This window comes from Pan troglodytes, chromosome 5 (assembly GCF_028858775.2).
Source record: "Pan troglodytes isolate AG18354 chromosome 5, NHGRI_mPanTro3-v2.0_pri, whole genome shotgun sequence".
In the NCBI taxonomy this organism is placed as follows: domain Eukaryota; kingdom Metazoa; phylum Chordata; class Mammalia; order Primates; family Hominidae; genus Pan; species Pan troglodytes.
In genome coordinates, this window is record NC_072403.2 from 159,307,613 (window position 1) to 159,319,612 (window position 12,000).

A 12,000-nucleotide genomic window follows, 5' to 3' on the forward strand; every position below is an offset into this window, starting at 1 on the left:
AATAGAGAATTTCAACTAATTGTCGGTAATTATGTGAATAAAAATGAACTAAACACTGCATTCAAAAGGCAGAGATCAGGAAAATAGATTTAAAAAATAAATATAGGCCGGACGCGGTGGTTCATGCCTGTAATCCCAGCAATTTGGGAGGGCAAGGTGGGCAGATCACTTGAGGCCAGGAGTTCAAGACCAGGCTGGGAAACATGGTGAAACCCTGTCTGTACTAAAAAATACAAAAAAATTAGCCAGGCATGCTGGCACATGCCTGTGGCCACAGCTACTCAGGAGGCTGAGGCAGGAGAAGCGCTTGAACCCAGAGGTGGAAGTTGCAGTGAGCCGATATTGCACCACTGCACCCCAGCCTGGGTGACAGGCAACAGAGGGAGACCCTGTCTCAAAAATAAATAAATAAATAAATAAATAAATAAATAAATAAATAAATAAATAAATATTGGGTCTCACTGAACTCGCCTGCAGCTCTTGGGGTTTCTGTGTCTTTCTTCATAGTGGGAGCCAGGCCTAGACACCAGCAACCATGTCGAAGGGACCTGCAGCTGGTATTGATCTTGGCACCACCTACTTTTGTGTGGGTGTTTTCCAGCACGGAAAAGTGGGGGTAATTGCCAATGATCAGGAAACCGAACCACTCCAAGCTATGTCGCCTTTACAGACACTGAACGACTGATTGGTGATGCCACAAAGAATCAAGTTGCAATGAACCCCACCGACACGATTTTTGATGCCAAACGTCTGATTAGACAGATTTGATGATGCTGTTGTCCAGTCTGACAGAAAGCACTGGCCCTTACTGGTGGTGAATGATGCTGGCTGGGCATCCAGGTGGAGCCCTCGCTCGCCTGATCAGGGAGTGCGTGTCAGGGGTGGGAGAAGCCATGGATCCCGGGCAGCAGCAACCGCCTCAACCGGCCCCCCAGGGCCAAGGACAGCCACCGGCGCAGCGCCCCCCAGGGGCAGGGCCCGCGGTCCAGACCAGGGCAGCCGGTGCCCACGGCGACCCAGGCGGCGCCACAGGCACCCCCCACCGGGCATCAGATCCTGCACGTCCACGGGGACTGGGAGAGGAACCTGGAGGCGCTCTTCAACGCCGTCATGAACCCCAAGATGGCCAAGGTGCACCAGACCATGCCCATGAGGCTCCGGAAGCTGCCCGACTCTTTCAAGCCACTCGAGCCCAAGTCCAACTCCCAACGGGTCAGTACTGAGGCAGGCACCGCAGGAGCCCTGACTCCACAGCACGTTCGAGCTCATTCCTCTCCAGCTTCTCTGCAGTTGGGAGCTGTTTCTCCTGGGACACTGACCCCCACTGGAGTAGTTTCTGGCCCAGCAGCTACACCCACAGCTCAGCATTTTCAACAGTCTTCTTTTGAGATACCTGATGGTGTACCTCTACCAGCAGTTTGGGAGATGGCGAAGGCATCTTCTGGTCAGAGATACTTCTTAAATCACATCGATCAGAAAACAACACAGCAGGACCCCCAGGAAGACCATGCTGTCTCAGATGAATGTTATAGCCAATCCACCAGTGCAGCAGAATATGATGAACTCGGCTTCAGGTCCTCTTCCTGATGGATGGGAACAAGCCATGACTCAGGATGGAGAAATTTACTGTATAAACCATAAGAACAAGACCGCCTCTTGGCTAGACTCAAGGCTTGACCCTCGTTTTGCCAGGAACCTGAGAATCAGAGTGCTCCAGTGAAACAGCCACCACCCCTGGTTCCCCAGAGCCCACAAGGAGGCGTCATAGTGGCAGCAACTCCAACCAGCAGCGACAGACGCGACCGCAGCAACTGCAGATGGAGGAGAGGCTGCAGCTGAAACAGCAATAACTGCTTCGGCAGGAGTTAGCACTGCGTAGCCAGTTACCAACACTGGAGCAGGACGGTAGGACTCAAAATCCAGTGTCTTCTCCCAGGATGTCTCAGGAATTGAGAACAAGGACAGCCAATAGCTCAGATCCTTTCCTTAACCGTGGCACCTATCACTCTCGAGATGAGAGTACAGACAGTGGACTAAGCATGGGCAGCTAGTGACCCTTGCACCGCAGATGACTTCCTGAATAACGTGGATGAGATGGATACAGGTGATACTATCAACCAAAGCACCTTGCCCTCACAGCAGGACCATTTCCCAGACTACCTGGAAGCCATTCCTGGGACAAAAGTGGACCTTGGAACACTGGAAGGAGATGGAATGAACACAGAAGGAGAGGAGATGATGCCAAGTCTGCAGGAAACTCTGAGTTCTGATGTCCTTAATGACGTGGTTTTGTCGGAACCTAGGCAAATGACCATATTAGTGAATCTGTTCATAGTTGTAGCTTGGGATGGTTATTGTAGTTGTTTTGGTAAAATCTTCATTTCCTGGTTTTTTACCACCTTATTTAAATCTTGATTATCTGCTCTCTCTTTTATATACATATATACACACACAAATATAACATTTATAAGAGTGTGGTAGCAGAATGTATCCTTTTGTTAGGTTTCCCTGCTTTCCAGTTATTTTTTAAAATGGTAGCGCTTTGTATGCGTTTAGAATACATGACGAGTAGTTTATATTTCACTGGTAGTTTAAATCTGGTTGGGGCAGTCCGCAGATGTTTGAAGTAGTTTAGTGTTCTAGAAAGAGCTATTACTATGGATAGTGTCTAGGGGAGTGCTCCAAGCCCTCTGGGCATATGATAGGTATTATCTGATGAATTGGAAAGGAGCAAACCAGAAATGGCTTTATTTTCTCCCTTGGACTCCCTTGGACTAATTTTTATGTCTTGTTTGGAAATCACTGAGTAGGTTCATAATGTCCATGACAGAAATAAGCTTTATAGTGGTTTACCTTCATTTAGCTTTGGAAGTTTACCTTTGCCTTAGTTTTGAAAGTAAGTTCTAGTTTGTAGTTCTCATTTGTAATGAACACATTAAAGACTAGATTAAAATATTGCCTTCAAGATTGTTCTTATTTATAAGACTTGCTCCTACTTCTATGGTGAAAATTGACCCTGGATAGAATACTATAAGGTCATGAGTTAGCTGGAAAAGTGATCAGATTAATAAATGTATATTGATAGTTGAATTTAGCAAAGAAATACAGATAACCATGATTATACCTTTATTTTTACAGGAAGAGATTATGTAACTAGAGTATGTGTCTACAGGAATGATAACAGTTTCCAAAGAGTTTTTTGTTTTTTGTTTTTGTTTTTGAGATGGAGTCTCGCTCTGTCGTCAGGCTGGAGTGCAGTGGCGCGATCTCGGCTCACTGCAACCTCTGGCCACTGCAACCTCTGCCTCCTGGGTTCAAGTGCTTCTTGTGCCTCAGCCTCCCGAGTAGCTGAGATTACAGGCACATGCCACCATACCCAGCTAATTTTTGTATTTTTAGTAGAGACAGGGCTTCACCATGTTAGTCAGGATGGTCTGGATCTCCTGACCTCGTGATCCACCTGCCTCGGCCTCCCAAGTTGCTGGAATTACAGGCGTGAGCCACCGCACCCGGCCCCAAAGAATATTTTTTAAAGGAACAAAATGAGCATGAATTAACTCTTCAATATAAGCTATGAAGTAAAAGTTGGTTGTGAATTAAAGTGGCACCAGCTAGCACCTCTATGTTTTAACGGTCTTCCAATATTTCTAGAATAAGCCCTTATTTTCAAGGGTTTATAACAGACATAAAATCTCTTCTCCTGGCAAAAGCTGCTATGAAAAGCCTCAGCTTGGGAAGATAGATTTTTTTCCCCCAGTTACAAAATCTAAGTATTTTGGCCCTTCATTTTGCAGGAGTGCAAAAGTTGGAAGTAAGAAATTTTATTTTAAGTACTTCCAGTGCTCAAAAAAATGCACTCACTGTGTTGTATATAATAGTTCATAGGCCAATCACTCATAATAATTGACTCTAAGGCTTTTATTAAGAAAACAGCAGAAAGATTAAATCTTGAATTAAGTCTGGGAGGAAATGGCCACTGTGCAGATGGAGTTTTAGAGTAATAATGAAATTCTACCTAGAATGCAAAATTGGGTATATGAATTATACAGCATGTGGTTGGGATTTTTTTTTTAATGTGCAGAAGATCAAAGCTTCTTGGAAGGAGTGCCTATAATTTGCCAGTAGCCACAAATTAAGATTATATCTTATATATCAGCAGAGTAACTTTAGCTTAAGGGGAGGGTGGGAAGGTTTGGGGGGTTGTGAAGATTTAGGGGGACCATGATAAAGAACCTTATAAACTTCTTTCTCTTTAATAAAGACTTGTCTTACATCTTGCTGTCATTAAAGGCAGCTGTTCCTAGAATTTAAATCACTTAAGTACACCCACAAAACAAGAATATGGAGATCTTCATTTCTCCTCGACTTTAATTTGCCCAGTTATACCTCAGTGTTGTAGCAGTACTTTGATATTATGATACTCTCTGTACTGACCTGAAGGAGACCTAACAGTCCTTTCTCTTTTTGAGTTTGAATCACAGCCTTGATGTGGTGTCTGGTTTTATGTCCTTGTTCCTCATGTAAAAGTGATTAACTGCTTCTTGGTTGTATTGGGTAGCATTGGGATAAGATTTTAACTGGGTATTCTTGAATTGTTTTTATAATAAACCAATTTTATAATCTTTAAATTTATCAGCTTTTTACATTTGTGTTCTTTTCACTCAGGGCTTCTTAGATCTACTTATCGTTCATGGAGCACATTGATTTGGAGATTCAGATCTTCTAAAGCACTATTTGTTGTAATAACCGTTTTATAAATATAATGCCTTTAAAGGAAAAATGAACACAGGGAAGTGACTTTGCTACAAATAATGTTGCTGTTTTAAGTATTCATATTAAATAGATGCCTTCTATATGGAACATGGCAGAAAGACTGAAAAATAACAGTAATTAATTGTGTAATTCAGAATTCATACCAATCAGTGTTGAAACTCAAACATTGCAAAAATGGGTGGCAATATTCAGTGCTTAACACTTTTATAGCATTGGTACATGTGAAAAATGAGTGTTCAGGTGGATTTTATCCTCGCAAGCATGTTTTTATAAGAATTGTGATTGTGCCTATCATAACAATTGTTTTCTGTATCTTGAAAAAGTATTCTCCACATTTTAAATGTTTTTATATTAGAGAATTATTTAATGCACACTTGTCAAATATATATATATATGTAGTACTAATGTTACCTTTTTATTTTTTGTTTTAGATGTAAGAGCATGCTCATATGTTAGGTACTTACATAAATTGTTACATTATTTTTTCTTATGTAATACCTTTTTTTTTGTTTATGTGGTTCAAATACATTCTTTCCTTAAACTCTTTAAAAAAAAAAAAAAGAAGAAGTGATTGCTAATGGGTTCAAGGTTTCCTTTTGGGCTGATGAAAATATTTTAAAATTAGACAGTGGTAATGATTTAAGAATCTGTAAATATAACTAAAAATTACTGAAAAGAATAAAATTTATATAATGTGAAATATTTACCAAAAAAATCAAGGAAAATTCTTGAACCACAAAAGACCCCCAAATAGTCAAAGCAACCTTGAACAAAAAGAACAAAGCTGGAGGAATCAGACTATCTGACTTCAAAATATACTACAGAGCTATAGTAACAAAAACAGCATGGTACTAGCATAAAAACAGACATATAGACTAATGGAACAGAATAGAGAGCCCAGAAATAAATTCACACATTTACAGTTAATTTATCTTTGTCAAAGATGTCACATATGCACAATAGAGAAAGGACAGTCTCTTCAATAAATGGTTTTGGAAAAACTAAATATCCACATGCAGAAGAATGAAATTAAGCCATTATTTTACATCATATACAAAAATAAACCCAAAATGGGTTAAACGCTTAAACATAAACCTGAAACTATAAAACTGATAGAAGAAAACATATGAAAAATGCTTCTTGACATTTGTCTGGGCAATGACTTTTGGATATGGCACCAAAAGCACAGGCAACAAAAGCAAAAATAGACAAATAAGACTGTATCAAACTAAAAAGCTTCAGCAAAGGAAACAATCAATGAACTGAAAAGGCAATCTACATAAAGGAGAAAATATCTGCAAACCATGTATAAGTGGCTAATATCCCAAAGTACATACAACTGAGTAGCAAAAAAACAAAAACCTGATGTAAAAATTGGCAAAGGACATGAATAGACATTTCTCAAAAGAAAACATACCAATAGCCAAGTTATATAAAAATGTTCAACATTACTAATCATCACAGAAATGCACAAGGAAATCACAATGAACTATCACCTTATACCTGTTAGACTGGCTATTACTAGAAAGACAAAGACAAGTGTTGGAGAAGATGTAGAGAAAAGAGAACTCTCATACACTGTTGGTGGGAGTGTAAATTGGTATAGCCATTACAGAAAACAGTATGGAGGTTCCTCAAAAAATTAAAAATAGAACTACCATATGGTCCAGCAATTCCACTTCCACTTCTGGGTATACATCCAAAGAAAATGAAATCACCATCTCAAAGAGATATCTGCACTACCATGTTCATTGCAACATAATTCACAATAGCCAAGACACGGTATCAACTTAAGTTATCTATCAATAAATAGATGGGTAAAGAAAAGGGAACATATATAGAGAGATATATAGATAAGCACATATATATAGGTGTGTATATGTGTGTATGTATATACACACACATATAATGGAATATTATTCATCCTTAAAAGGAAATCGTACCATCTGTGACAACATAGATGAACCTGGAGGACATTATGCTAAATAAGCCAGGCACAGAATGAAAATACTGCATGATGTCACTTATATGTAGAATCTAAAAAGCTGAACTCATAGAAGCAGAGTGTAGGGTGATTGCCAGGGACTGAGGTGGGGAAAATGGGGTGATGTAGGTCAAAGGGTACAAAGCTTTAGTTATACCCAATGAACATGTTCTGCAGATCTGATATACAGCATGATGGTTATAGTTAATAATACTGTATTATGTACTTGAAATCTGCTAAGAGAATAGACCTTAAATGTTCTCACTACACACTCATAACTATGTGACAGGATGGATATATTAATTAACTTAATTATTATAATCATTTTGCAATGTCTACATGTATATCAAAACATCACATTGTATACCTTACGTTTATAGAATTTTTATTTGTCAATTATACCTCAATATGGCTGAAAAAATATATACTAGAAATAAAACACAGTAACACAGATGCAGACTACCTTCAATGGGCTCATTAGGAGACTCAGCACAGCTGAGGAAAACAATCAATGAACTTGAATATAGGTAAATAGAAATTACCCAAACTGAAAAACAAAGAAAAAGAATAAAAATTTATTTCAAAACTGCAGAGAGAAAATAAAGAATTTTTTAGACTAACAAAAACTGAAAGTCATTTTCTGTAGAATTGCACTAAATGAAATGTTAAAGTTATGCAGAAGAAATATATTATCTGACATAAACTTGTGCCTACACAAAAATTAAAAAGCACTGAAAGCACGGTGGCTCATGCCTGTAATCCCAGCATTTTGGGAGGCCGAGGTGGGTGGATCACCTGAGGTCAGGAGTTCAAGACAAGCCTGGCTAACGTGGCAAAACCCCATCTCTACTAAAAATACAAAAATTAGCCAGGTGTGGTGGCTAATGCCTGTAGTCCCAGCTGCTCGGGAGGCTGAGGCTGGAGAATTATTGAACCCACGAGGTGGAAGTTGCAGTGAGCCGAGATCGTGCCATTGCATGCCAGCCTGGGCATCAGAGCGAGACTCCATCTCAAAAAAAAAGTAAATATAAAATTTGGTTTTTTTACTTATTTTTAATTGCTCTAAGAGATAATTGTGTGCTCTGGTGCTGGGTAAAATGGAGTATGCCTGCTCCACATTGTCTTTCCAGCTAAATGCAAATATAAGAGCTGGACAGAAGGCAAGGAATGTTCGACAATGCAGGTGTGTTCAGTATGGAAATTATCAAGTTGGAACAACTATATAAGAACTCTGAGAAGTTAATAAGATCAGTCAGGTCATGGGAGAAGCATAGAATTTAAGCTGCTATCAATCTGGCACCATTTCTCCCTGATCTGAATACAAAAATCTAGCATGAAACCTGGAACTGGACACTTAGATAAAGAAATAAATCTAGGAGTGGCCCTCTAATACTAGCACACAGAGTAGAAAAAAGAAACTCGTAATGCCCAGAGAATGTAGATACCAATAAGCTTTTATTCTAACATATGATCTCTTATACCACAGCCTTGAAGCAATCCTTCTGGGACAGTGGCAGAAGCCACCACAGAAGATGGTTTGAACCAAATCTCTAAGAGAGGAAATTTTCCCCTCCAATCAGAGAACTCCAGTGGCTTTTTTTCCCCTGTGTCTCTGTCCTTTCACCACTTGACCCCAGATGTGGATGCAATTGCAAAAGTTTCTGAGAGTATAGGTTAAATAAAGCCCCAGCTTTCTGGCTGTAGGACCAAATAGAGGAGCCCTAGAAAATAAAAAAGTACCAGACATGGAGAAGCTCAGCAAAGCAATCCTAGAAATTTGCTTATAAACACCTGGGCTCACCCCTAAGTAGTACATACATGAATCTGATCATAATCAGTATACAGAAAACTTCAAAAGTGGAGTTAACCTGGGGTCCCAGAGAGAACAATGATTGGTGTACACACAGAATACATGGAAATAATCTCAAAGTCTAGCTGACATTGGAATTGGAGGTCATAGAAGGTGGGTTAGAACTTGCAGCCTGAACTCAGACCTGGTCAATTGCCTCCTAAAACAAAAATATCCACATATTCATAATAATTTTAAAAGGCCCCCACATCTCATAATATTTAAAATGCCTAAAATACAAACCAAAATTACATGCCATCTAAAGATCTGGGAAAATATCAAAAGGAATATCAACATGTACCAATATTAAGGTAACAAAGATTCAGAATTATCTAATAAAGACTTGAAAGCAGCCAGATGTGGTAGCTTACACCTGTAATCCCAGCACTTTGGGAGGCCAAGGCAGGAGGATCACTTGAGTCCAGGAGTTTGAGGCCTGGGCAACATGACAAGACCCCATCTCTACAAAAAAATTAAAAATTAGCTGAGCGTGGTGGTGCACACCTGTGATCCCAGCTGCTCAGGAGGCTGAGGTGGGAGGATCACTTGAGCCCAGGAGTTCAAGGCTGCAGTGTCCTGTGATTGCACCACTGTACTACAGCCTGGACAACAGAGAAAGACCCATCTCTTAAAAAAAAAAAAAAAAGGACTTGAAAGCAATTATTTATTATTATTATTACAGATACTCCAACAAACAATCATGAACACAATTAAAATCAATAGAAAGCTAAAAACAACAAAAAATATGCTATAAAGAATTACAAAATGACAATTCAATGACAATAAAATTTAAATTTTAAAATGACATAAAAAATATGACAGCAGAAAACTCATTGAATAGAACGAATAGAAGAACACAAACAAGAAGAAAACTGGAGTGCAGCTATTAATATCAGACAAAACAACTTTCAGAGCAAAGAAAATCCCAACAAGGATCGAGAGAGACATTTCAGAATCATAAAAAGTTCAATGCTGCAAGAAGACATTATAATCCCAAATGGGTATACACCTAACAATAGAGCTTCACAATACAAAAAGAAAAACTGACAAAACTTGAAGGAGCAATAGACGAATCTACAATTATCATTGCATATTTAGACACTCTTATTTCAGTAACAAATAGAACTACCGGAAAAATCAGCAATAATATAGAAAAACTGAACACCATCATCAAAAACCTGGACGTAATCGACACTTACAGAACACTTCACTCCATAGCAGCAAAGTGCACATTCTTCTCAAGAGCACAAGAACATTCACCAAGATAGACCCCATCCTTGACTTTAAAATGAACCTTAACACATTTAAAAGAACTGAACTCAGACAGAGTGTGCTCTCAGATCCTAATACAACTACACTAGAAACCAATAACAGGAAGACAACAGAAAATTCCAAACCTTTGGAAAGGAAACAGCACACTTCTAAATTATCCACGATCCAAAGAGGAAACTTCTAGGAAAATTAACAAATATTTTTAGCTGAACATAAATGAAAATATAACATACCAAAATTTGTGGGATGTCATTAAGGTAGTAGCCAGAGGAACAGTTCGCCATGTACTTAATGTGGTCAGCGTCATTCTGATTCTAAAATGAGACAATGACATTCAAAGAAAAGAAAACTATAGACTAATACCTCTCGTGAACATAGATGCAAAGTTAGGAGAGTAAGAGAAAACAAGCCGGTGTCCCCACAGTCCCCTGTAGGGATAGGACCCCACCAAAGAAGAAGGAATTTCTCTGAGCAATCTGCTGTTGCCACTTATAGAAGCAAAAGAACCGAACCAGATCTCTATGCTTTCCTATACATTATTTCCCTTTATCTCAATCAGAGCAATTTCCAAGGGGACCACAGAAGATTGACACTAAACCCAAAAACCAGAGAAGATGGATGGATATGGAGTAGACTATGTTTAAGAACTGCAGGCATATTTAGTATGGAAATCGCTAACTTGAGGGGCAGTGAGTGAACTGACTATACGTTTGATCACTACAGGCCAAAGAGTTCATCAATTTCTGCACAGCTTTAATCAAGGACAGTTCCAAAGGCTTTGGAATTAACGCCATGACGGTTAATACTTACGCACCACTTACTTGGGTCAAGCCCCATAATGGCACTTTAAATATACAATTTCACTTAAGTGTTCACATTAACTTTACAAGGCTGAGTAATGTTACTATTCCCATTTCACAGATAAGGAAACTGAGGCTCAGAATATTTAAGTAGGAAAATATTTTGACTCTAAAACCTCCACAGGCTCAACCCTCATAGCTCCTAACACTGTTCTCCACTCACCTCATACCACCCTAAAGAACTAAAGTATATCTTTTACAATTTTTTTTAATGAAGTGAAATTCTGACTGTCCTTACAAATCTTGGTTAACAAAAACAATAGTCCTGCTCTTCTAAAATCGCTTAGAGCTATTGTCTAGGCCAAAGAGTAAAGTGGAACTTTGTTTTTGCGGTTCTTCTATCAGAAGTGTGCACATGTCTATTCATTGACAGCAAGCAAAGCCCCAAGTACTTTGCATGAGGATTCAAGTTTCTTTTGAATAAGAATTTTGATCAGTAAAATAATATTTCAAGCATTGTGATGTCACTGGTGTCACATACACTGGCGTTTTAAAAGAACTTATAGCTTAAAAGCAAAGCAGAAAAAGCAAATTTTTAAAAATGCACAAAATTGTTCACTGAAACTTGCCTCTAATTATTATTTGGGGACTTTGAGACCTCTGTAAAATCCACTCTTCCTCTCCCCAGTAATTTTTGAAGCACTCAGTGGTAACTCAAGAACAAGTCACGCAACCACCTTAAAGCAGCCATCATGTTTTTCTTTCCCACTTAGATCAACTTGGTGGCAAATGCAAGCGTCCAATATATGCCCCCTAGGCCTCTTCCTAAGGCTAGAGCTAGGCAGGGACCTCTGAGGTCTCCGGGACGCTGGTGCCACCCTGGGATCTGGGCAGAGTTTGCGGCTGCTTCTCTTGCTGCCTGTTTCTCAACATGCTGAGATGGCGGCCAAGTACTGCCTGTGCCCCAAAGCCTCACAGAATATTTGGTACCAGTGGCTCCCTTCCTTTCTATTTGTAGCCCTAAAGTGCAGGTTCAGGCACACATCTTAGGGCTTGGATGAGGTCATTCTTTGAATTAGACATCTCATTAGCCTTTCTCACCTTCTCCTATTAGCACATATTTGCCTTCCTTCACTGAAACCTTACTGTTTTTCTTTCCTGTTATCCACCTCCCCCGGGGTTTCATAAGCCACCCTTTAACATGAGACCTGGGCTTCATTTGGAAGCTATCACTGCATAAGTGCAAAAGTTCTGATGTTTTCACTGGGCTCTGAAACCCAGAGTGGAGAGTGGGGATCCTAGCTGCCTCTACTGTGTGCAAG

At 39.5% G+C, this 12,000-nt stretch overlaps 1 pseudogene; it reads left to right on the forward strand.

Annotated features, from left to right (window-relative positions):
* Nucleotides 1-490: 490 nt before the first annotated feature.
* LOC472149 (transcriptional coactivator YAP1-like) lies at nt 491-4,172 on the forward strand (annotated as a pseudogene).
* The last annotated feature ends 7,828 nt before the right edge of the window (nt 4,173-12,000 follow it).